Source organism: Dipodomys merriami, unplaced genomic scaffold (genome assembly GCF_024711535.1).
Source record: "Dipodomys merriami isolate MVZ:Mamm:240054 unplaced genomic scaffold, mDipMer1.0.p SCAF_43, whole genome shotgun sequence".
Lineage (NCBI taxonomy): Eukaryota > Metazoa > Chordata > Mammalia > Rodentia > Heteromyidae > Dipodomys > Dipodomys merriami.
This window is the reverse complement of record NW_027205937.1, coordinates 10,713,384-10,736,719: the sequence shown is the minus strand read 5'-3', so window position 1 is coordinate 10,736,719 and position 23,336 is coordinate 10,713,384. Positions and strand designations below refer to the sequence as shown.

The 23,336-nt window shown below is 47.3% G+C and overlaps 1 pseudogene; it reads right to left on the bottom strand.

Moving 5' to 3' along the window:
- The window catches only part of LOC138807728 (MTRF1L release factor glutamine methyltransferase-like), a 60,443-nt pseudogene extending 46,095 nt beyond the window's left edge, over positions 1-14,348 (bottom strand).
- Between the last annotated feature and the right edge of the window lie 8,988 nt (positions 14,349-23,336).

Below are 23,336 nucleotides of genomic sequence, written 5' to 3'. Positions count from 1 at the left end.
GTATAAGGTCACATACTCTTTCTGGGCCCTTTCATTTAGACCCAGTATGGTCACAATACAAAGGAAAAAAACAAAGTAAAACCGCCTTCTGGAACTTCCCAATTTTAGGCTTATTCTCACCCCCCCTTTTTCTTTTTTTCTTTTTTGTTGTTTGTGGCGCCAGAAATCTGGGTCTGGACACTGTTCCTCAACTATTCATCTCAAGATTAGTGTTCTACCACTTGAGCCATAGCACCAATTCCAGCTTTTTTCTGCATATGTGGTGCTGAGGAATCAAGCCCAGGGCCTTATGCATGCAAAGCAAGGAATCTACTACTGAGCCAACTTCCCTGCCCCACTCCTTTTTTTTTTTTTTATCAGTCCCGAGATTTGAACTTGGGTCCTAGGATCTCAGAATGGGCTATGGGTTCATTGGCTGCACCCCAGCCTAGGGTGATCGAACCTGAGGCAGAATTGCCACAAGATGAGTTCAAGCCCCGGCCCTGAAAAAAATAAATTAAGGCCATGGCTTAGAATTTACTCCATTTTTCTGGCAGGCCTGGATTTGAACTCAGGGTCTGGGAAACTCTGTGACACTGTGGGGGAAGGGAAGTTCACTGTTGTTGAAGACAAGAATTTCAGACCAGTTTCCAGGCCTGAATTTAAGCACCAACACTGGAAAAATTAATATTCATATATGTGATCTTTTTACATACATGGGCTTACTCCATTTGACATTCATTACCCTTATTTATTCATTATTTATTTTATTTAGTATTACTACATACATAACATTTATTTCATTCATTACACCTTATCACATGCATATATTTGAATATGGATTATACTTCATACTGAGACCCAGGATTTTTACAGAGAAGGAAAAAAAATGTGTCAAAGTAGGCAGGATGACAGATATCAGCCACAGATGCCTAGACTGTAACACTTTTGTAAGGGTTTCCTTGGGTCCCCTTGGTAGGGTGCTAACCATGAGCCCAACAGGGAAGGGTCAGTAGCTAGGCCCTGAGTTTAAGGTTCATGAGCGAGAAAAAATAAACCAAAACAATTGTCTGCAGGAGAAAACTCACTAGAGTTCAGTACATACATCATTTTGGCCCTGACATGGGGACATATCTGAGCCTCAAGGTTCTCATCAGTACAATAATCTTTGGAGCTCTTACAAGGACCAGATGAAAGAATGTACTCAGTACACCATTCCTCATATAAGACTCATGACAGAGCTGTATCCCACACACTGTCATTAGAATTAGGGTGCTTTCATCAATGTTACCAAACTACACAAAGTTCACATCAAATGATTTAGAGGGGTGGGTTTTTTGTAGGGGAGTGGTGAGTCAGCCACGGGGATTACACTGAAAGTTTGGGGGCACAGTCCTAAGATCATTTGCTCAAGGCTAGAGATCTACCACTTTGAGCCACAGCTCAGAGTTTTGCAGACTTCCTGTCAGGACTGGATTTTAAAACCACCAGTGTCTGATCTCAGCCCTCCAGTATCTTGGATGACAGGGCTGAGCGAGTCAGAAGCATCTGGTTCTAATAAAAGACCCCGAATAGCAAAAACGCGCCTCAACAGAAAGAACACTGCTGGAGGAATATCAATACCAAATTTCAAACTCTACTATAAAGCCATAGTAATCAAAACAGCTTGGTATTGGCATAAGAACAGACCTTAGGACCAATGGAATAGAATTGAAAACCCAGAAATGAACCTACAGACCTATAGCCATCTAATCTTCGATAAGGAAGCTAAAACAATAGAATGGAAGAAAGACAGCCTCTTCAGTAAATGGTGCTGGCAAAATTGGTTAACTACATGTAGAAAACTAAAGCTAGATCCTTATATATCACCCTGCACCAGAATCAACTCCAAATGGATCAAAGACCTTGAACTCAAAGCAGACACTCTGAAAACATTACAGGATGGAATAGGAGAAACATTAGGTCTCCTTGGCTCAGGCCGAAATTTTCTGAATAGAGACCCGGAAGCACAACAAATCAAAGAAAGGTTGGACAAATGGGATTGCATACGGTTGCAGAGCTTCTGCAGGGCAAATGACATAGCTAGCAAGATCAATAGAAAGCCCACCGATTGGGAGAGGATCTTTACTAGCCATACAACGGACAAGGGTCTCATATCTAAAATATACTTGGAACTCAAAAAATTAAACCACCCAACAACAAATCCTCAAAGAAACAACTGCCCAATAAATAAGTGGGCGAAAGACTTAAAGAGAAGCTTCTCTGAAGAAGAAAGAAGGATGGCCAATAGACACATGAAGAAATGTTCAACATCCCTAGCCATAAAAGAAATGCAAATCAAAACAACATTGAGATATCACCTCACTCCAGTTAGAACAGCAAAAATCAAGAACTCTAACAACAACAGATGCTGGAGGGGATGTGGACAGAAAGGAACCTTACTTCATTGTTGGTGGGAATGTAAACTTGTTCAACCACTTTGGAAAGCAGTATGGAGGTTCCTCAAAATACTTCACATAGATCTCCCCTATGATCCAGCAATCCCACTTTTGGGCATTTACCCAAATGTTTACAAACAAGACCACACTAAAGCTACCAGCACAACTATGTTTATTGCAGCATTATTTACCATAGCTAAGATATGGAACCAACCCAGATGCCCTTCAGTAGATGAATGGATCAAGAAAATGTGGTATATATACACAATGGAATTCTATGCCTCCATCAGAAAGAATGACATTTCCCCATTTGTTAGGAAATGGAAAGGCTTGGAAAAAATTATATTAAGTGAAGTAAGCCAGGCCCAAAGAAGCATAGGTCCCATGGTTTCCCTTATTTGCAATATCTAGTATAGGTATGAGTCAAGCGGAAAAGGTCAGATAATGTGATGTTAGGAAAATGAACCCTTAAATATGTATTTTAATGTTTTCGTTTCTTTCATGCATATGTTTCTAACGCATTTATAAGATTATTTCTTTGTTGCTTTGTATGTCCCTCCCCCACAGTGTAACCCCCGCTTTCACTATATTTGATGTCAGTATAAAATGTGGAGGAGATGGGGGCAAACAAGTCGTTTAAGGATTCAGGTGGACCTGTTGCAACAATGAGAAGTACAAAATGTCATGTCAAAACCAGCTTTACAATGTCGGTGGGGGGGGGAGGGGGGTATAATTAGGTGGGGGGAGGGGGGAGGCTGGGAAGGGAGGTGAAGGGTAAACAAAGGAGGAGGCTGCAATGCTTGGTAAGAAATGTATGCATTATCCTGCCCATGTAATTGTAGCCCCTCTGTACAGTATGTTCTCAAATAAAATAAAATAATATTAAAAAAAAGAAAGATATTAAAAAAAAAAAAAGAAGCATCTGGTTCTGTGTACCTGGGTTGCAGCAGTTTACCTTTGGCTAAGTCAGGTTACATGGCAGCTCACATCACCAGACTCCTAGCTTGCTCTACAATGATGTATTTGCAGTCCTATTCTTATATCTTTGCAGTCAGAACATTCTATTGTTTTGTTTTGGTGCCAGACCTGCATCTTGAGTAAGTGTCTAGAAACAGTCCCTAATCTTTTAAGCTCAAAGCTAGTACTCGACTGTTTGAGCAACAGCATGACTTCTGGATTTTTCTGTGCAAGTGGTAGTGAGGAATGGAACCTAGGACTTTGTACATACTCAGTGAGCACTCTAACACTGACCCCCAGGAGTGACAATTGTATAAACAGATAAATTTGTAGATTGGTAGATAGAGATAGATGGCTCAGTGTTAGAACGCTTGCCTTGCAGGCCTGAGGTCCTGGGTTCGATTCCTCAGCACCACATAAGTAAAAAGAAAAAAGCCAGAAGTGGTGTTGTGGCCCAAGTGGTAGAGTGCTAGCCTTGAGCTGAAGAGCTGAGGGACAGTACCCAGGCCCAGAGGTCAGGCCCTATGACCGGACCCATAAAAAAAGAAAATTAGTCAATGTAGAGTAATTGTTGTGTATAGTTTTAGAATATAATCATATACCAACTACTAATTTAAATGTTACTTTTATAACATTCTATTTGTACGGATGTATATCAGAATGAATTTCTTAGAACTTCCCACCATTCATTAGTGGCAGTTCCAAGACTGGACCTCCAGGTCTAAGTTGCTTGTTTCAGCTTTGGCTTCCCTAATAGCCCACCAAACATTAGCAATGCAATGTCACGTACACATTCTGGGGCTTGTCATTTAGACCCAGATGGTCACAATACAAAGGAAAAAAAAAATAAAACAACCTTCTTGAACTTCTCAGTTTCATCCTTGTCCTTTTTATTGTTTTTTTTTTTTTTCTGTCAGCTCCAAAATTTGAAGTAGGGTCGTAGGATCCAGTGAGCAGCTGTGGCAGAGATGCAAAGACCTGAGTTCAAGCCCTGTGCTAGGCCATAAAAAAAGTAATAACAATAAGACCCTGGCTAGGAAATTGCATCATTTTTCTAGCAGGCCGGGGATTTGAACTCAGGGTCTGGGTAACTCTGTGACACTATGTGTGAAGAGGAAAACTCACCGTCCTTAAAGACAAGAAATTCATGGGGCTGGGAAGGTGGCTCAGTGGTAGAGTGCTTGCCTTGCATGCATGAGGCCACTGGTTCAATAACTTAGCACCACATAAGCAGAAAAAGCTAGAAGTGGCACTGTAGCTCAAGTGGTAGAGTGCTCGCTCACCTTGAACTGAAGAGCTGAGGGACAGTGCCCACGCCCAGATTTCAGACACCATGACTGGCAAAAAAAAGAAAAGGAAAGAAAAAAGAAATTCAGACCAGTTCCCAGGGCATGAATTGAAGCCCCAGCACAGGAAAAGATAATATTCATATATATGAGATCTATTTACATACATAGGTTCTACTGCACATGACATTTATTACCCTTATTTAGTATTGTTACACATATAACATTTCCTTTATTATATCATATCCCATAGGATATATTTGCATATGGATTATACATCCTATTGAGACCCAGGACTTTCACAGAGAAGAAAAAAAATGTGTCAAATTGGCTTCTTACTCCACAAATAAATTTTTGGCCAGCTGGAATTTCAACTCATCCTACATTGCCCAATCCATAAATGGGGTACAGTCTTAGCACAACAGCCTCCGGCAAACTGAGCATCCAGGAAATTCTGATGAACTGTGATCAAAATGTGCTCAAAAATGTGTAGATTGATATTATATATATATATATATATATATATATATATATATATACCTGCACCTATATGTGTATATATATATATATATATATATATATACAAACACTTACAAAGAGGGAATGTGAAGATGTTATTAAATTATATATATGTTAGAACCAATTATTAGTTACTAAATTATGACTCCATTTAATGAGGTATCATGGTTGAATACTTACAACAGAATTAAAAATTAGTCAATATCCTTAATCATACCTTGGTGCTAGAATGAAGATTTAAATCCAATAATTTTTGTGTGGCATTCTAAAATAGAATCATGAATTAACTGCAAATTTAATTATTACTTTTATAACATTCAATTAGCATTCATCAGGATCTCCCTCCATTTGTGGGTGATAGACATAGCATTCGAATTCCAGGCCTGGCTAGGTTACTTTGAATGCAAAACATTGGAATGACACCATGAAGATTTCAGATTGTCATGATTAAAAAAGAGAACAACAAGAAGAAAAGAAAGCCAGGTGTCAGTGGCTCCTGCCTATAAACCTAACTAATCCTGAGGCTGAGATGTAGAGAATGCCAATTTGAATTCATCCGGGGCAGGAAAGTCCACAACACTCTTCTTTTTCAAACAGATCACAGGGGAAAAAAAATATGAGTGGGGCTGTGGTTCAAGGGCAGAGTGCTATCCTTGAGCAAAAGGAGCTCAGGGACAGGGCCTAGGCTCAAAGTACAAACCTGGACCTGCCTAAACCCCCACCCCCAAAAAAGGAGGCAATAACTCCATGTCTCTGTGTATGGATGGATGATGTATGGATGATGGGCATTCAGCAGGTTGCCCATGCTCATGTCCTTCCCTCAACCTGGGCAAGTCCTCAGAGAGTCCTAAGTCTGAGCCAGCAGCTTGAACAAAGCATCCTTCTCTGCCATTTAATAACTGAAGCCCCGCCAGCTTTGCCTGGGCTGTGCAACAAGTGCCTTATGTTCTGGTTGAGATGTCCCATTGGGACACCGAGCAGCCAGCCACTGCCTCCAGGGAGACCACAGGTCCTAGGCTGTAGGAGTTGTCAAAGGTTCTGGCTCCATATTCTCTATCCCTCTGTTAAATGTGAGCCTACTCCTCTGGGGCCTGGTGGCTATTCCTCATTCACCATTCTCATTGCCGAGTCACAGGTTGTTCCCAAATCTTGGCAAAGATATGAAGTAGCAAGCGATTTCTGCACCAAAAGGGATAAGCCAATAAAGCCCACCCTCATAGTTCCTGTCAGAAGTGAGCCTTGAGCTGCGAATGTGGCTTAGTGGTAGAGTACTTACCTAGCACACAGAAAGGCTTGGGTTTGATTCCGCAGGATCACAGAAACAGAAAAAGCCAAAAGTGGCACTGTGGCTTAAGTGATAAGAGTGCTAGCCTTGACCAAAAGAAACTCAGGAACATGCCCAGAGTCTGAGTTCAAGCCCCAAGACTGGCAAAAAAGTGAGCCTGGTGAGACATATTCTTCTGGTACTCATAGGAGGGCCAAGGTTAGAGGTAAGAGATAGGGTAGAGGACAGTTGCTGGTGGCTCACACCTGTAATCTTAGCTACTCAGGAGGCTGAGATCTGAGGATCACAATAGCAAGCAGGAAAGTCTATATGAGACACTTTTCTCCTATTAAACACCCCAAAAGTCAGAAGTAGAGCTGTGGTTCAAGTAATAGAGTGCTAACCTTGAGCACAAAACCTCAGGGATAGCATCCAGGTCATGAATTCAAACCCTAGGACTGGCATGAACACACACACACACACACACACACACACAAACCAAGCTAGAGCATTTGCCAGTCAGCCTGCACAAGTTCCATCTCTAGCAACTCAATATTTAAAAAAAAGAGGGAGAAGGGAATGAAAAACTTGCTCCTGGAGGTGGTATAACCAGTGCCAAAATTCCAGTGGAGTTCTAAGATGTGGAACAAGATAGAGAGCCTCAGGCAGAAGGTACAAACTGCACAAAGTTTCTTGAGTTGTGGTGTAGAATAGGTGGTGTGGGTGGAATGAAGGTTCTGAGGCTTCACACAAGTCCGGTAATACATTCAAGGCTGGGTCAAGGCTTGTATTTGATCCACAGGGAGGGCAGAGGGTGGAAGTCCCAGAATGGGGCCCAGGGGGAAGATTAGCTTGGCTTTTCAAGATGGACCCCAGCCATTTCCTGTGGCTGGTAGCCTTTTTTTCACAGCTCCTGACCCTCAGGCCTCCTTTCCATGGAGGAGTCAGGGCAAATGCACGGAAGAACACTTGCTTAAGAAAAGGTTCTATTTTAATGTTTTCGTTTCTTTCATGCATGTGTTTCTAACGCATTTATAAGATTATTTCTTTGTTGCTTTGTATGTCCCTCCCCCACAGTGTAACCCCCGCTTTCACTATATTTGATGTCAGTATAACATGTGGAGGAGATGGGGACAAACAAGTCGTTTAAGGATTCAGGTGGACCTGTTGTAACAATGAGAAGTACAAAATGTCATGTCAAAACCAGCTTTACAATGTCGGTGTGGGGGGGGAGGGGGGTATAATTGGGTGGGGGGAGGGGGGTAAAATTGGGTGGGGGGAGGGGGGAGGCAGGGAAGGGAAGTGAAGGGTAAACAAAGGAGGAGGCTGCAATGCTTGGTAAGAAATGTATCCATTATCCTGCCCATGTAATTGTAGCCCCTCTGTACAGTATGTTCTCAAATAAAATAAAATACAATTAAAAAAAAAAAAAGAAAAGGTTCTAGGGGGCTGGGAAGGTGGCTCAGTGGTAGAGCGCTTGCCTTGCATGCATGAGGCCCTGGGTTCGATTCCTCAGCACCACATAAGCAAAAAAGAAAAAAGCCGGAAGTGGCGCTGTGGCTCAAGTGTTAGAGCGCTAGCCTTGAGCTGAAGAGCTGAGGGACATCGGCCAGGCCCAGAGTTCAGGCCCCACGACTGGATCCAAAAAAAAAAAGAAAAGTTTCTAGCCCAATGCTACTAGTGGCTCAACCCATATAAATCCTAGCTACTGAAAAGACTGAGATCAGAAGTTGTGGGTCAAAGTCAGCTCAGGGGAGGAAAGTTAGTGAGACTTTTCTTGCCGATGTACTACCAGAAATGGAGCTGTGGATCAAGTGCTAGAGTGCCAACCTTGAGGCAAAAGTTAAAGAGACCGGAGCCTAGAACCTAAGTTCAAGCCCCAGTACTGGCACATAAAAAATAAAGCTTTCAGGAGTTCCGAGTCCACTGTGGTGAAAGTCTAAATCAGTTGGGTGCTGGTGGCTCATGCCTATCCTCCTAGCTCATCAGGAGGCTTAGATCTGAGGATCGTCGTTCAAAGCCATCCTGAGCAGCAAAGTAGAGGAGACTCTGATCTCCAATGAACCACAGGAAAACTGGAAGTGGTACTGTGGCTCAATTGGTCAGTTGAAGAGCTGAAGGGACACTGCCCAGGCCCAGAGTTCAAGCCCCACCTGGCCTGCATGAACCTCACTCTGTGGCTCTAGGCAGAGTAATTTCCAGTGGACTGCTAAGGGTCTCCCAATATCTAGGTGTCCTACAAGTCTTGAAAGCAGCCTCTTTGGGAGCCTTTTTCTATAGAGCGGGCTAAAGTATCAGACAACGGTCTAGCCTTGGGGCACTGAGGTCATCAGCCAGGTCATCAGAATGGCATCTGTCATGGGTGCAGTGTGGATCTGAGCAGTAAATCAACATTTCAGACCAGGTTTCTGGGCCAGGAGGGGCAAGAGCTGCAAGATGGCACAGCAGGTAATGCCTACTCACGGGGGCAAATTTGTCAGGCACACCTTAGGTGGGTGTTGAGTTGGGCTCATGAAAGGCTTGTTGGCTCAGGAATCCACAGCTGGCCGTCTGCTGATTGTAGCAGTGGGTATCCCAGGAGTCCCAGGGCTCAGAGGCCTGCTTTCCTCACCAATGTTCAGCGGCAGATGAAGGTCTGCAATCATGCATTGAGTATAAACGAGCATCCATCGTGTTCTTCCCTTGGTCCTGTACCCTATGCATGGATGGAAGTGCAGGTTCCATAGAACTTATTGCCATGGCCCAGAACCCTCAGCCCAAGAAGGAGTTGGGGAGAAATAAATTACATGTCGAGAGTTTACTATGACTATGCCTCTGGACTGCCCCCAGTTCTAGCTCAGCTCATCATTACCACCTTCTTGTGTGTATGTCTGTCTGTGTGTGTGTGTGTGTGTGTGTGTGTGTGTGTGTGTGTGTGTGCGCATGGGCACATCTTAGTACTTGGGCTTGAACTCAGAACCCGGGCTCTTTTTTCATTCAAAGCTAGCAATTCTACCACTTGAGTCACAACTTTTCTTCCAGCTTTCAGGTGGTTATTTGAAGAGGAGAGTCTCACACACTTTAGAAAAGTGAGCTGGTGATAAGAAATGTACTCATTATCTTGCCCATGTAATTGTAACCCCTCTGTACAGTATTTTCACAATAAAAGATGCTATTGATACAAAAAAAAAAAAGAAAAAACAAAGTGACGTGGGCTGCCTCTGAATGCCAATCCTTAGATCTCAGCCTCCTGAGGAGCTAGGAATGTGAGAGCATGAGCTATTAACATCTGGCCACATTTTCCTTCTTGGCTAAGACAGTGTACCTCTCTCCCAGCCTAGCACCCATTTATACCTAACCTTCTTCCCCCTCCCCCTACTCCTCCAGGCTTCAGAGGAAACGTACCCTCCCCTGAGGACATAGAAATTGGATGCTTGAGAGTTTTGAGCTTTATGTTCTCCACACAGTTAAGGGCTGCTGGGAGCTGATGTGGAGATCAGAGATCTAGGCCAAGGTAAGTAGATAGCTGTTCGAACAGAAGACAGTATGAAGAGACATCCTTGCAGCTGGATGCCAGTGGCTCATGCCTATAATCCTAGCTAATCATGGCTGACACTTGAGGATCAAGCAAGATTCAAAGGTAGCCTGGGCAGACTGTTATCTGCAATGAATCACCAAAACAGTGGGAAGCAGAGCTACTGGAGTACAAGAGGTAGAGCACCAACCTTGTGCAAACAAGCTAAAGGATACCACCTAGGCTCTGAGTTCGAGCCCTGGTAAACACACACACACACACACACACACACACACACACACACACACACACACACACACACAAACATCCTTAGCAGGTGCCAGGGGCTCATACCAGCAATCGTAGCTACTCAAGAGGCTGAGCTCTTAAGATGGCAGTTTGAAACTAGCCCAGGCATGAAAGTTCGTGAGATTCTTATATCCACTAAAATACTAAAAAGATGAAATGTGACCGGTGGATCAAGTGATAGAGTGTTAGATTTGAGCAAAGGAAGCTCAGTGCCTAGGCCCTGAGTTCCAGCTCTAGAGTTTTTTTTTAAAGACACATTTTGCCCCCCCCCTTAGGCCATCAATCCAGATTTTGGTCATCCTAGATCTCACTTCCACTCCTGCCATTTCTACAGCACCACCACAAGTGGCCTGTTTCTGGCGAGCTCTGGGTTAAGAAGTGAATGTACACAAGGGGGGCATACCTAGGTCAAGGCTAATGCCCCAGAACATTGAGGTATTGGCCATACCAGTCTCTCCTCCCCCAATTCCCTGGTCCTGGAATCTAAAGTCTGTGCCTCTGTAATCTGGGCATCCAGAATTCTCTAGAAGGATTGGAGAGCCCCAGATGGGGCTGGAAGATAGACTTGCCTGCGATAAAGTACTTGGACATTTCCTAAGTACCAACAGATATTTCCAAGCCACCTTGGCCTCACCTCCAATGTAGCCTGGAATCTTCCTTGCTTGGGCAGCCTTCAGTCCGCTATCAAGCTGCAGTTGGCCAGAGCCACCGGCAACCCCCTTCCCTCACTCCACTACCAGCCTGCTGAGAGGGACATGCAGCCAGAGGTCTAGCTGAGGAAAAGGGCAGGACATCCCATGTCTGAGTTCCCCACCCAGAGACAGGCAAGGCTCTATTGCAGCTAGCCCAGCAGATGCAGAATCCCCTGCAGGAGGCCAAAGATTTGGACAGCTGGACTTGGGCCCCAAAGAAAAGTTGAACTCAGGTCTCTGGCCATTTAGGACTCATGGTAGACCCTGTTAGGAGGCTAAAGGCAAGGTCGATGTGGAGGAGGGGCACCATCCGAGGTGAGAAAGAGGCAGACAGGCACCCAGGAACGGGACAGAGAAAGATGAGGGAAACACACACACACACACACACACACACACACACACACACACACACACAAATATGGCACTGGTGTCTCACACCTGTCATCCTAGCTACTCAGGAGGCTGAGGTCAAAGCCAGCCAGCACAGAAATGCCTGTGAGGCTCTTATCTCCAATGAACCACCAAATAGCAAGAAATGGAGCTGCAGCTCAAGTGTTAGAGCACTAGCTTTGAGCACAGAAGCATAGGAACTTCACGTAGACCCTGAGTTCAAGGCCCAGGTCTTCTACATCCAAACTCACAGACACACACACACAGACAAAAGACACACGAACACACAGACACACCCAGTGGTAGCCCAAAGCCTCAGCAGTCCCTGAGCACCCTGAACTTTCCACCCCAGAGAAGATGGCTCTACCATCATCAGACCAACTGCAGACAAAACTCAGAGCCTCTCACATGTCTGGAATGGTTCACAACATATCATCGCATTTCTACTGTACACACTGTTATGCAGAAAATTCAGCTACCTTTTATTTGGTTGTAGGTTATGGGGTTTGAGCTTTGGGCCTGCCAGCAGGCCCTCAGCTGTTCAGATGAAGGTGTGCGCTCCACTACTGGTGCCACAACACCACATCCAATTTTCTGGTGGTTCATTGGAGGTAAAGTCTCACAGACGTTCCTTCCCAAGCTGGCTTTGAACAGTGATCCTCAGATCTCAGCCTCCTGAGTAGCTAGGCTGACAGTTATGAGCCACTGGCAGCGCCAGGCTACACCCAACTTTTTTTTTCTTCAGCTCTTTTCTTTCTTTCTTTTTTTATTGTGAAAATCCTGTACAGAGGGATGACAATTACATGGGCAAGATAAGGAATACATTTCTTATCAAGCATTGTAGCCTCCTCATGTAGCCACCTTCTTATACCAAGGGAAAACCCAACTCATCAAGACACAAACCAAATGTAACCCTACACTTCAGACTTGGTCACCAGCATGCAAACCATTCTTCCATGGATGGAGAGCATATAATTGACACTACCATCCGACACCTGCTCCCATTCACCCACTCCCTGCCTACCACAGGCCATGACCTCTGGAGTTCTTGGTAAGGCACCACCCACCCTGCTATGGCTTCACACTGTGGTAAACCTGGAGAGTTATTAGAAATGTCTGTACAGTGAGGCCAGCACCTAGTCTCACAGCCATAGCAACCATAGTACTTCACTATCTCTTGCAAGCAAAGAAGGGGTGTCTTTCTTTCTTGTTTGTTTTTTTGTTTTTGCTTTTGCTTTTTGGTTGAGGGGCTTGAACTCAGGGCTTGGGTACTCTCCTTGATGTCTAATTTTCCTCAAAGCCAGTGCTCTACCACTTGAGCCACAGTGCCACTTCCGGTTGGAGATTGGAGATGAGGTTCTGTTGGGACTTTCCTGCCTGGGCTATGAAATGAGAGCCTCTGGAACTCAGCCTCCTGAGTGGCCAGCATGACAGGTGTGGGATGACAGGCATGAGCCACCGGCTCATAGCTTAAGGTGTCAAGTCCTTCAGAATGTCCACCTAGTCCTCCTCTAGACACTACCACCTAGACACACCTCTACCTCCCTCAGGGACAGCAAAGGGATGCTACAATCTGGGTGAAGCCATGGGGATTAAAGGGCCCCCTCCACATCACTAACCCCCTTTATCCTCCCATCTGCCTCCTGCAGATTGCCTGGTCTTCCAGGGCAGATCAGACGCCCAAAGAGTTCTTGGGCCTGCCCTATGTCCCCCTGCCCCACCCAAATGATACCTGAGGACTTCTGGGGCCAGCTGCTCCATGTCCTCGTGGAAGACATTAGGAGGGTTGCTGACAAGCGGGCCCAGGGGTACCCAGGGCAGAAGGACTGTCCAGCTCCCCTCTGTCAGAGGAGACACAAAGCACAGATGGATCTACTAAGAGCTTCAGGGCATAGCCATCCACTTGTCACAAAGGTCACTGGGAGAACTGTTTTATGGTGACAGCCCTGGGGCCTGACCTCATGGCCTGGCACTGTCCCTAACTTGCTTTGTCTCCAGGGGAGTGCTCTTACACCTGAGCCACCATGCCACTTCCAGATTTTTCTGTGCATGCAGGACCTAGGAATCGAACCCATGCTTTCCTGTGTGCTAAGCGAGCCCTCCACCTCTGAGACAAAATCCCAGCCCTAGATAGCTGTTCTTCTGTGAAGCCTCAGGCCTGTCTTGGGACAGTTTCGCACATCTATACCAAGTCTCTCACCAGCAGCCCTGGCTGGAAATGAACACGCTCTGCTATGTTGCCCATCATCTGCAGCACCTTTGTTCTCTGTGCGTCTTTCAGATCCTCCTTGTTAAGCAAGACCCCCTTTTCAAGTGCTGTCTCCAAGAAGCCCTTTCTGATCACCTTGGAAAAGCTGGAGGCTCTCCGCTGTGCAGGCTGCCAGCCTTGTCAGACTCTGCCTTCCAGCCAGTGTGGGTTGAGAATGCATGAATGGGAAGGCTTGGATTCCACCACCGGATTTGTGAAGGCCCTGATACACCACCCAGGGGCAGGTGTTGTATCACACTCCGTGAGAGGGGGCTCGAAGCTTGGGCAATCTGTGGGGAAAAAGACAGGACCATTTCTTTGTGTGGGCTTGAACTGAGGATCTGGGAGCTGTCTTTCTGAGTTTTGTTGCTTAATGCTGGTGCTCTACCACTTGAGCCACAGCACCACTTCTAGCTTTTAGGTGGTTCTATGGAGAGTAGAGTTTCATGGGCTTTCCAGCTTATGGCTGGCTTCAAACTGTGATCCTCAGTTCTCAGCCTCCCGAGTAGCCAGGATGATAGGCATGAGCCCGAACCCCAGGTGATGGGCACCAAAGGCTTTTTGTTTTTTTTTGTTCCTGTTTATCTCCTGTCAACTAGCAAGCCCAAGTTAAAATAATCATTACAGGGGATCAAATTCCTCTCCTAGGTCAGTTAATCCAAGGAGATAAAGTGTCTTTGGAAAAGGCTAGTCTCAGTTGGATTAGGGGTATTTCTGTGTGTGTGTGTGCGTGAGTGTTGGGAATACCTACCCTCATCTCTGTGGTGCCTCATCCTCCCAGCAGGGAGAGCATCCAGGATCCTGACCCCAAGGGAGGTGGATGGGGCAGGGTACCTAAGGTCACAACCAGGGGGATGATCTGAATTCTGTCCTGCAACCTAAGCCTGGACAGATGAAGGAGAGAAGGTGAGGGTTAGGGAAACATGAAAGGGAGCCCCTTACCTTTGGCTACATGTACCAGCAAGAAACCTGAATACATCTTTCTTGGAAGTCAGATAAAAGGTGTACAATGTTCATTTATTTCATGATTGTGTTAGTCCTAGGGCTTGGATTCAGGGCTTGGGTGTTATCCCTGAGCTTCTTTTTTTCAAGGCTGAGGCTCTACCACTTGAGCCACAGCACATCTGGCTTTTTGTGTGTGTTTTTGGGGAGGGAGGTGGTTTATGGGAGATAAGATTCACACGTACTTTCCTGCCTGGGTTACTCTGAGTCACAAAGATCAGAGCTCAGCCTCCCAAAGTGCTAGGATGGTGGGTGGGAGCCATGAGCTCCTGACCGCCACCATCCATTTATAATCCCTTAAACCCAAGGCCAGGCCACCCATACTACACCTCCTTTTTGGGAGTAGGAAGCAGACATGAGTGGGATTGATACTTCAACAGCCTACCTATCTTTGAGCATTGTTCTGGGTCAGTCTGATGGAGGCTTCGTCCTTATCCACAGCAATGATTTGGCTCTGTCACAAGAACAAATGTTCCCTGGGAGGAATCAGGTCTGGGGTCTCTCCTCTGAACCCGCCACCCTAACCAAAACAACACTCCCCAGCAAAGGGTAGTACACACAGAGTGTTTTTATTGTCTTAGAGCCAAGGTCTTGTCAGATAGGTGGGGGTATAGGTCAGAGGCCTGGGATTGTGCTGGGCAGGGGGACAAGGTGACACTTTCTCATCCACTTTCCTCCAATGGTGTAGCAGAGTGATGTGGGGAAGGACTCATGGGATGGACAATGAATAATCATCATGGTCTAGCCAGGGCACAGAGGGGCTTACCTCATGAAGCTGCTTCAACAGGCTGAGCAAAACAGCTCCTGACCCACAGCCCACCTCCAGAATGAGAGGGCCACCTTGCGTTCCAGCCTCATGGGGATGCTGGGCCAACTCCTCCAACACTCATTCTACCAATTCCTGAGAGAGAGAGAGAGAGAGAGAGAGAGAGAGAGAGAGAGAGAGACAGAGACAGAGACAGAGACAGAGACAGAGACAGAGACAGAGACAGAGACAGAGACAGAGACAGAGACAGAGACAGAGACAGACAGACAGAGAAAGAGACAGAGACAGAGACAGCGACAGAGTTCCAGAATTACACTTAAGCCAGATGCCGATGGCTCAAACCTATAATCCTAACTACACAGGAGTCTGGGATGTGAAGATCTTGGTTCATAGCTGGCTTGGGAGGAATGCCTGTTAGAATCTTATCCTCAAAGAACTAACAGAAAATGGGAAGTGATGCTGTGACTCCTGTGGTAGAGCGCTAGCCTTTATCTGAGGAGCTCAGGGACAGCATCCAGATCCAGAATTCAAGCCCCACAAATGACAAGAAGTGGACTTCCCATCACAAGAAATGGACTGAATAACACCCACTGTCCTAGGAAGCATGGCAGAGAAATCAGGCCAAGATTCCTTTCAGCTGGTAATCATGAATAGGTCACCTGGCTTCTCCATGACTCATTTTCCCCAGCTGGAAAAATGAATAGAGTGAAGGATCCCTACCTCATGAGGATAGGGTAATGAGAGACAGCCATGTTTTGTTTCATAATCCCACACCTGTTGCATGATTAATAACAGAACCCATCTGAGCCCTTTCCCAGCAACTTCCTGTCATATGCTCACAGAATTGATGAGAAATATATCTGACACCTGCTCCCTCTTTTCCTGGCTCTGCTCCAGAGATCCCTCTGTATTAGTCCCTTATTTCCTCACAACTGTCCCATGAGGAGACTGAGGTCCGATGGTTGACATCCAACCCAGAGCTTTACCTGTGGTCAAGAATCGGCTGCTGTGAACTAAGAGTTTGAACAATCCGTCTAATGCGAGGAATGAGCTGGGCGATAAATATCTACCAGCCCCCTCCTCCCCACACACATACACACAACACATGTCCATCCTCCTTTGCAAAGATGTTTTACTTTCTTTCTTTTGATTGGTTGTGGGTCTTGAACTCTGGGCCTGGGTTCTATCCCTGAGTTCTTCAGCTCAAGTCCAGCACTCTACTACTTGAGCCACAGCACCACTTCCGGTTTTCTGGTGCTTTATTGGAGAGAAGTGTCTGAGGGTCTTTCCTGCCCAAGCTGGCTTTTACTCTTGATCCTAAGATTCAGCTCCTGAGTACTTAGGATGACGGCCATGAGCCATTGACACACAGCCAAAGATGCATTTCTATGCTTGTCATCCTATCCCCTCAGGAGACTGAGATCTGAAGACTGCAGTTGAATGCCATCCTTGGAAGGAAAGTCATTGAGAACTCTTATCTCCAATTAAAAACCCAAAAACCTTGCAAGTGGAGCTGGAGCTCAAATGGTGGAGTGCTAGCTTTGAGCATAAAACAAGGGATGGGACCCAGGCCCTAGTTTTAAACTTTTTCTAGCATAAACCCACCCAACCAAGGGAAGCAGGTGAGCACACCGGAGCTCAAAGCTCACACATAATACTCAAGACTCACAGAATAGACCCCATCGTGCTCTGAGTCTCTAGATTCTATGCCCTAGATCATGGCAGGCTGAGATGGGACTGACCATGCACCGAGTCAGGACATACAAGTACAATCTCATACTGAGATCCCGTGACCTCATCAAGGACTCAAGATCTCTCAATGTCCTGTCTTGACACTGGGTAGTCAGTTGAGATCTAGTTATCCAACCAAAGGATATTGGAATGAATTAATTTCTCAGCCAAGGGATGCAGACTGGAGGGCTCTAGGTCCCTTTATCTGGGGAAGGAGAAAAGGGCTGATCCACCTCAGGAATGATCCTGGGTTGTGAGTATCCTCAAAGAAACAATGCAGCTCAGAGCCCAGTGCCTCTGGTTTTCTCACCAGCCTCGACCTTCAGTGTGCCCTCTCTAAATCACACATCTGCCATCTAGAGTAAAGGCTGAGCCAGCAAGGAGACCCAACTCTACCTCTGAGAATGGCAGTCATGGGGCCCTAGAGTCCCCTAGAGGAAGACTCAGAGCAACATGCGTCTGACTGTTTCCCTCATTCCCTGGCTGTCCTGTGCCAGTGGCCTGGTTTCCTCTGTCTGTGGTTGAGGAATGAACACTGGGGGTGTCATCTTCAGATTGAGCCAGCAAAAGTCCCAGTACCCAAGGATGTACTGCACAGGCATCCTGCAGTGGACGACAGCGAGGTTGTCAAGGGTGAACCTAGAGTGCCAGGACTTTTAATAGCCATGTGGCTGGGTTGAAGGCTCTATCACTGATGGTCTAGGTTGTAAGGTGAGGTCACGGCTTCAATGGCCTGACACACCTGATCTGGGATCATCCTCCCTCTTCATCTTCCTCCTTATCCCCTGCCTCCCCCCCTCTGGATATCGCACTCCCTATCCTCCCTAACGTTTGGACACTTTCTTCTCATCTGACCAGAAAATAAAGTCGGTGACACATCCTGAGCCCTAGGGTCTACCCCAGGCTGTTTCCCTCAGCAGTAAGCAAATCACTCAGATCCTGGATATCATGAAGTTGCTGAGGGGACAGTCGCTTCGTCCTACATACTGGCTTTAGGCTCTGAAACTGTCCCCACAGAGATTGTGAATGGTTGGCTCCCTTGACTCCAAACCAAGGCCTGCATGATCCCTTCTTCCTTCCTTTCCTCCTTTTCTCCCTCTATTCTTCACTCCTCTCTTTCTCTGTCCTCTCTTTGTGTCACTCCTGGGCCTTAAAATCAGAGACTGGGTACTGTCCCTGAACCTTTTTACTCAAGGTCAACAGCCTATGGCTTGAGCCACTCATCCACTTCTGGCATTTTCTTTTTGGTAGTTAGTTGGAGACAAGAGTCTTAAAGGCTTTCCTGCATGGGCCTTAAGCCTCAATCCTCCCATCTCAGCCTCCTAAGTAGCTAGGATGACAGGAGTGAAGCAATGGTATCCAACTCAAACCAAGATTTCTTCATGTTCTGTGGATCCAGCACTGGAACCTTTCATCGTGTATGACCCGCCCCTCACCCCCTGGGCTTGGCACACACTAATCGTATTTTTGGATAAATAAAGTAGCATCTGTCTATGACAATACTACAGCAAAGTCCCATCTAATTCGTTAAGCATCCTGGGTGGGGACAAATCCTGATGTAGCTCTCCAACAGTTCTCCCTCCTCCCTCTTCCCACCCTCCTGGTACCACTGCACTTAACTGTTTTGGTTCCAAGGACGTGAACCATGTTGTCCTCACTGGATTCCAGGGCCTCTGGGATGCCTATCTTCTCAAAGATCTCTGTCCAGCCACTGACCAGCTCTGTGGCACTCCATTCCCCACTCAGGTGTGAACAAGGTTGCTGTGAGGTGAACGCCAGGCTCAAGGGGCCTCCTTTCCACTCCCTGGTGCAGACAGGATGGTCCACTATCTCTGGCCCCCAAGTTTCATGTTGCAGAGAAAGGATCCTTGAGGCATTCCAGGTCTCTGAATCTCCCAGATTCCAGTGCAGGTTCTGGGAATTGTCTCTGCTCACATCTGACTGGCTGCGGATGGTGAGGTCACAATCTCTGCTCCCCAAGACATCCTCAACTGTGGTGGTCAGCCTAGAGAGAGCCGGTGGAGAATCAGCAGCTGCCAGAGAAAGGCAGTCAAGGCACGACGTTCATAGCAGGAAAACTTCTGGCTTGGGAACTCTGCCTGTGCCGCTTTGAAAGTCATTGTTTGGTGGCTGAAATTGTCCATCTAATTTGACCCAGAATCCCAGACATTAGTAGAAATTGCCAGCTTCAAGAAAAAACCCTGGAAAAGGTAGCATACTTAATGGGTTCCAAAATAAGCAGTCCCTTTTTCCTTCCAGACAGCCTACAGCAGATTACAGAAAATGGCATTCAGAGAGCCTTAGCTAACTGCATGTCCTGATCCCAAGCAGGCTCCAACAGGGGGAACACACTTGCCTACCATTGCCTAGCTGGAAACAGCTCAGGAGTGATATAGCTTGGAGTCTGCAGGACTCCAGGGAGGACTGCCCACCAGTGCACTGCCCTGGGAGGAAATCCATGGCAACATTGGGGAGCCGGAGCCCCCTGTTAAGATGCCCTTGGACACCATCAACGCCCTGGGTAAGATTCCCCCCTCATCCTCGGTCGTGGTGAACCATCTCCCATGTCACACGGTTCATTAATTCCCAGACCCTCCTAGCTTCACAGCCCCTGCCCTACACCCCCTATCTAGTTCCCTAATTATGTTTGGCAGACACATTCCCAACTTTGAATTAGCTCCAACTATACGCATGAGAGCAGACTGTCTGGCTGGAAGAATGCAGCTGTGGTCACAGTAGCCTCATGAGCCTTCTGGCTAAAGACAGAAGGGCAGGTATCCACTCTGGTCTGTGGTTCACACAGGCCTCCTAGGAGAGACCCACGCAGGCCCAGCAGTTACTGTGGGCTGCAGGAAAGGGGACGAAAGTGGTGGGAAGGAACATCTAATGAAATCTTCTCTAAAGGAGCCATGACACTGTGAAAGAGAAAACAAAAATTGTGGCTGGGCTCATACTGGGTATTAATGAAAAAAGAACAACAAATACACACATGCACACAAATAAAATGCTTTTGCTTGGGCTAGGAAGGTGGCTCAGTGGTAGAGTGCTTTCCTTGCATGCACAAAGCCCTGGGTTTGATTCTTCAGCACCATGTAAGCAAAAAGAAAAAAGTCGGAAGTGGCGCTGTGGCTCAAGTGCTAGATTGCTAGCCTTGAGCTGAAGAGCTGAGGGACAGAGCACAGGCCCAGAGTTCAGACCCCACAACCAGACCCCCACTCCAAAAAATTATTGTACTCTTTTTAGACATGCTGACTGTACAATGAGAAAGATGATCTCTCTCTCTCTCTCTCTCTCATACACACCTAAACACACAGACTCAAAGCAGTGCCTCTCCTGAATTTGTTGATTTCTCATCTAGGCAACGTACCCTTGTCAGAACCAGGGGCAACCACCCAAGGGGAACAATGCTGTAATATTGCAGAACCACCCTGCCTCCCCCTTTCTCCAGGGCCAGACCCTTCTCCTTGGGAACAACCAGCCTTGACTCCCCATTCACCAAAACCCTAGTTTAGGACTCTGGGTGAAGGAGTCCCGAGACACGTGGCTTCTCAGAGCTTGGACAGAAAACAAAGCAGGGGGTCATGGTGCCTCCAGAGAGGTGTCTGACCTGGGGTGGGGGTGTCATTGGGGACTTTGATTGGGTCCTAAAGGCTATATACATAGATGGACTCCCTACTTCCCTCCTACATACTTCTGAACAACTTGGCAGATTCTTGGGGAGGATGAGGAGACCAGATGGACTGGGAGCACTAGCAGAAGCTGGCAGAACTGGGAAATGTGATCACCCAGTCAGAACTGTTGACAGCTGCGGTTGGGGGTACAGGCCGGTTGTATGTGTGTCAGAGGGGGTGTGCTTTTCTCCCAAATACCCACCTTCTATCTGACCCCAGTGCCCTCACCTCTCTAGTGGGCTCTTCTGGGAATGTCCTCAGGTGAAAGGGTGACTGAGCACAGAAGACAAGGGCTCACACAGCAAGGGGGGCCTATCTTTTGCATCCAACACCTCCCTCCCCAGCAAAAAGGAAAAGACCTAGAAGGCAGGTGGTGGGGTGTTGCTCCCCATCTCTGATGAAAGCCACCAGGTTCCCACAAGGGAGAGAAAGGATGCACATGCAAGGCTGTGTGGCTCCCACTGCTCCAGGCTAGGGGCTCTGTGGTGCCCCCTCTTCACCCATCCCTGAAGTTCCCCTTTTCCTGGGACACTAACCGCTAGAGATGAGGGTCGGATCCCCGGGTGGACACCCACTTCCACCCCCCCCTTGGGTGCATTTGTGGCAGAGCTAGGGCAGACTGTGGCACATGGGGGAGGTGCAGGGGTGATGGGTAAGGGGAAGCAAGAGGCGGGGTTCTGGCTCTGCAGGGGTGGGGGGTTGGGTAGAGTGGGGAGGATGCTGGGGGTTGGGTCGTGGGGTGCTGGCCCGCAGGGCGGCCACTCACATGTGTTGCTGGAAGAAGCTGTAGGCTGTGATCAGGTGTGCACCTGGCATCTGAGGACCTGGGGCCGGGACCAAGTAAGGGCCACAAGCATGCCAGGGGCACGCCATCTCAGCCAGGTTACTGCAAGAGGCACTGTGGTTCAGAGCTGGCAGGGCCATGTTTGAAAAGCAGCGCTGCTGAGAGGGGGCGGGGCATCTGCGGGCACATGGCGGGGATGTTCGCAGCCTCTGCTCCTTCTCAGCAGCAGTTGACTCAGCGGCCTCCTCCCCTGAGTCTGCCGCCACTGCTGCCTCCACCTCAGCAGCCATAGGTGCCTAATTGTCACATGCTCTGCACTTCTGGCCAGGACCCACGCTATGATCGGAGCAGCCGCCAGCCACTGAAGCCGTTTCCACTGGTGGTTGTGTAGTAGGAAGACCCCTACTCAGGCAGGCAAGCCCTCCTAGTCGACCGGAGTGACAGAGCCCACCGCAACAAAGTTGTTATTAAAGAAGCAACTTTATTGAGAAGATTCCTACACTGACAGGCCAGGGGCACAGCACAGACTCGGGGAGCTGATACTGTGACCCCCAGTGGCCCAAGTACTTAGGTTTTTAAATGCAAAAATCACAAGGTGAAGCCTGGTCACGTAGGCAACCAATGAGATTTTCACACACCCAAAAGATTGCACAGTCATACCAGAACACACCCAGGTGGCCAATGAGGTTACACTTTGTCACATAATGGCTGTTTAAACCAGCCTATCACTTTTGGTTTAAATGACTGGAGAATTCAATGGTAAAGCAGAGCTTAAGGTAAACATACACAAAGGAGTTTAGTGGAGTTTAATATAGGCATGTGAAAAAGGTGGAGTTTATACTAAACTCCGGATGTTGCCAGCATGCCAGCAGGAGCCGGATTACTGGCTAACTGTTTAGTCAGTCTGTCCTTAACAGAACAATGAAGGTGGGTTAAGTTGTTAAGGGGAGGGGGACCTAGAGGTATTCTTTTCATTCCAGGAACTGGGCTGGTTGGAGCCAAGGTTTTTTTTGGTTTTTTATTTTTGTTTTTTTTTTTCTAAAATCCCTAAAACAAAAACAAAACCTGTAAAGAAGCTGTCCCAGCTCGAGTCTCCTCTCAGGGCCTACTTCACTTGTGCTCCTGCTCACTCTTCTCTCTGCTCTCTTTCAGCCCCACACTCCTCTCCTGGGCCACGCTGCCCTGATGCACACATGCCCCTGCTCCCTTGGGCCCCTGGCCATTGCTGCCACCAAAGTGTGCCCATGAGCCCCGACCTCTACTCCCCTGGGCCCCGCCCCCCACCACTAGCCACAATTGCAGCCCTGACTAGGTCCTAAGGCTTCCAGACCATGGCAATTGCAGCCTTACCTCAGCTCAGCATTCTCCCTCCCACCCCAGAGCCTGCCCTGGGGATCGAATCACCCCTCAGCCCCACAGCTGGAGGAGATTCTCTTCCATTCCCCTTCATTCACACACAAAGCAGGTGCATGGTGACACTCGTGTGTGTATGTGTGTTTGTGTTTGTGTCTGTGTGATTGTTGGGGATAACTACCTCTAAAGGACTCAGAATATAGCACCCTTTGGGATGACTCAGCACACTTCCAAAAATAGCACAAAGCACTCTGTGAAAAGGACTCAGCACACAGCTCCCTTTGAAGGACTCAGCATGTAGTACTTTGGGTAGAGTACTCAGCACACACCACCCTTTGAAGGAGGGAGTCCATAGCCTGCAATGTGAAGGACTCAGTGCATGGCATGCTTTGAAAAACTCAGCACATAGCACTTTTTCCCAGTGATTCATCACATAGCACCTTATAAGACTCCA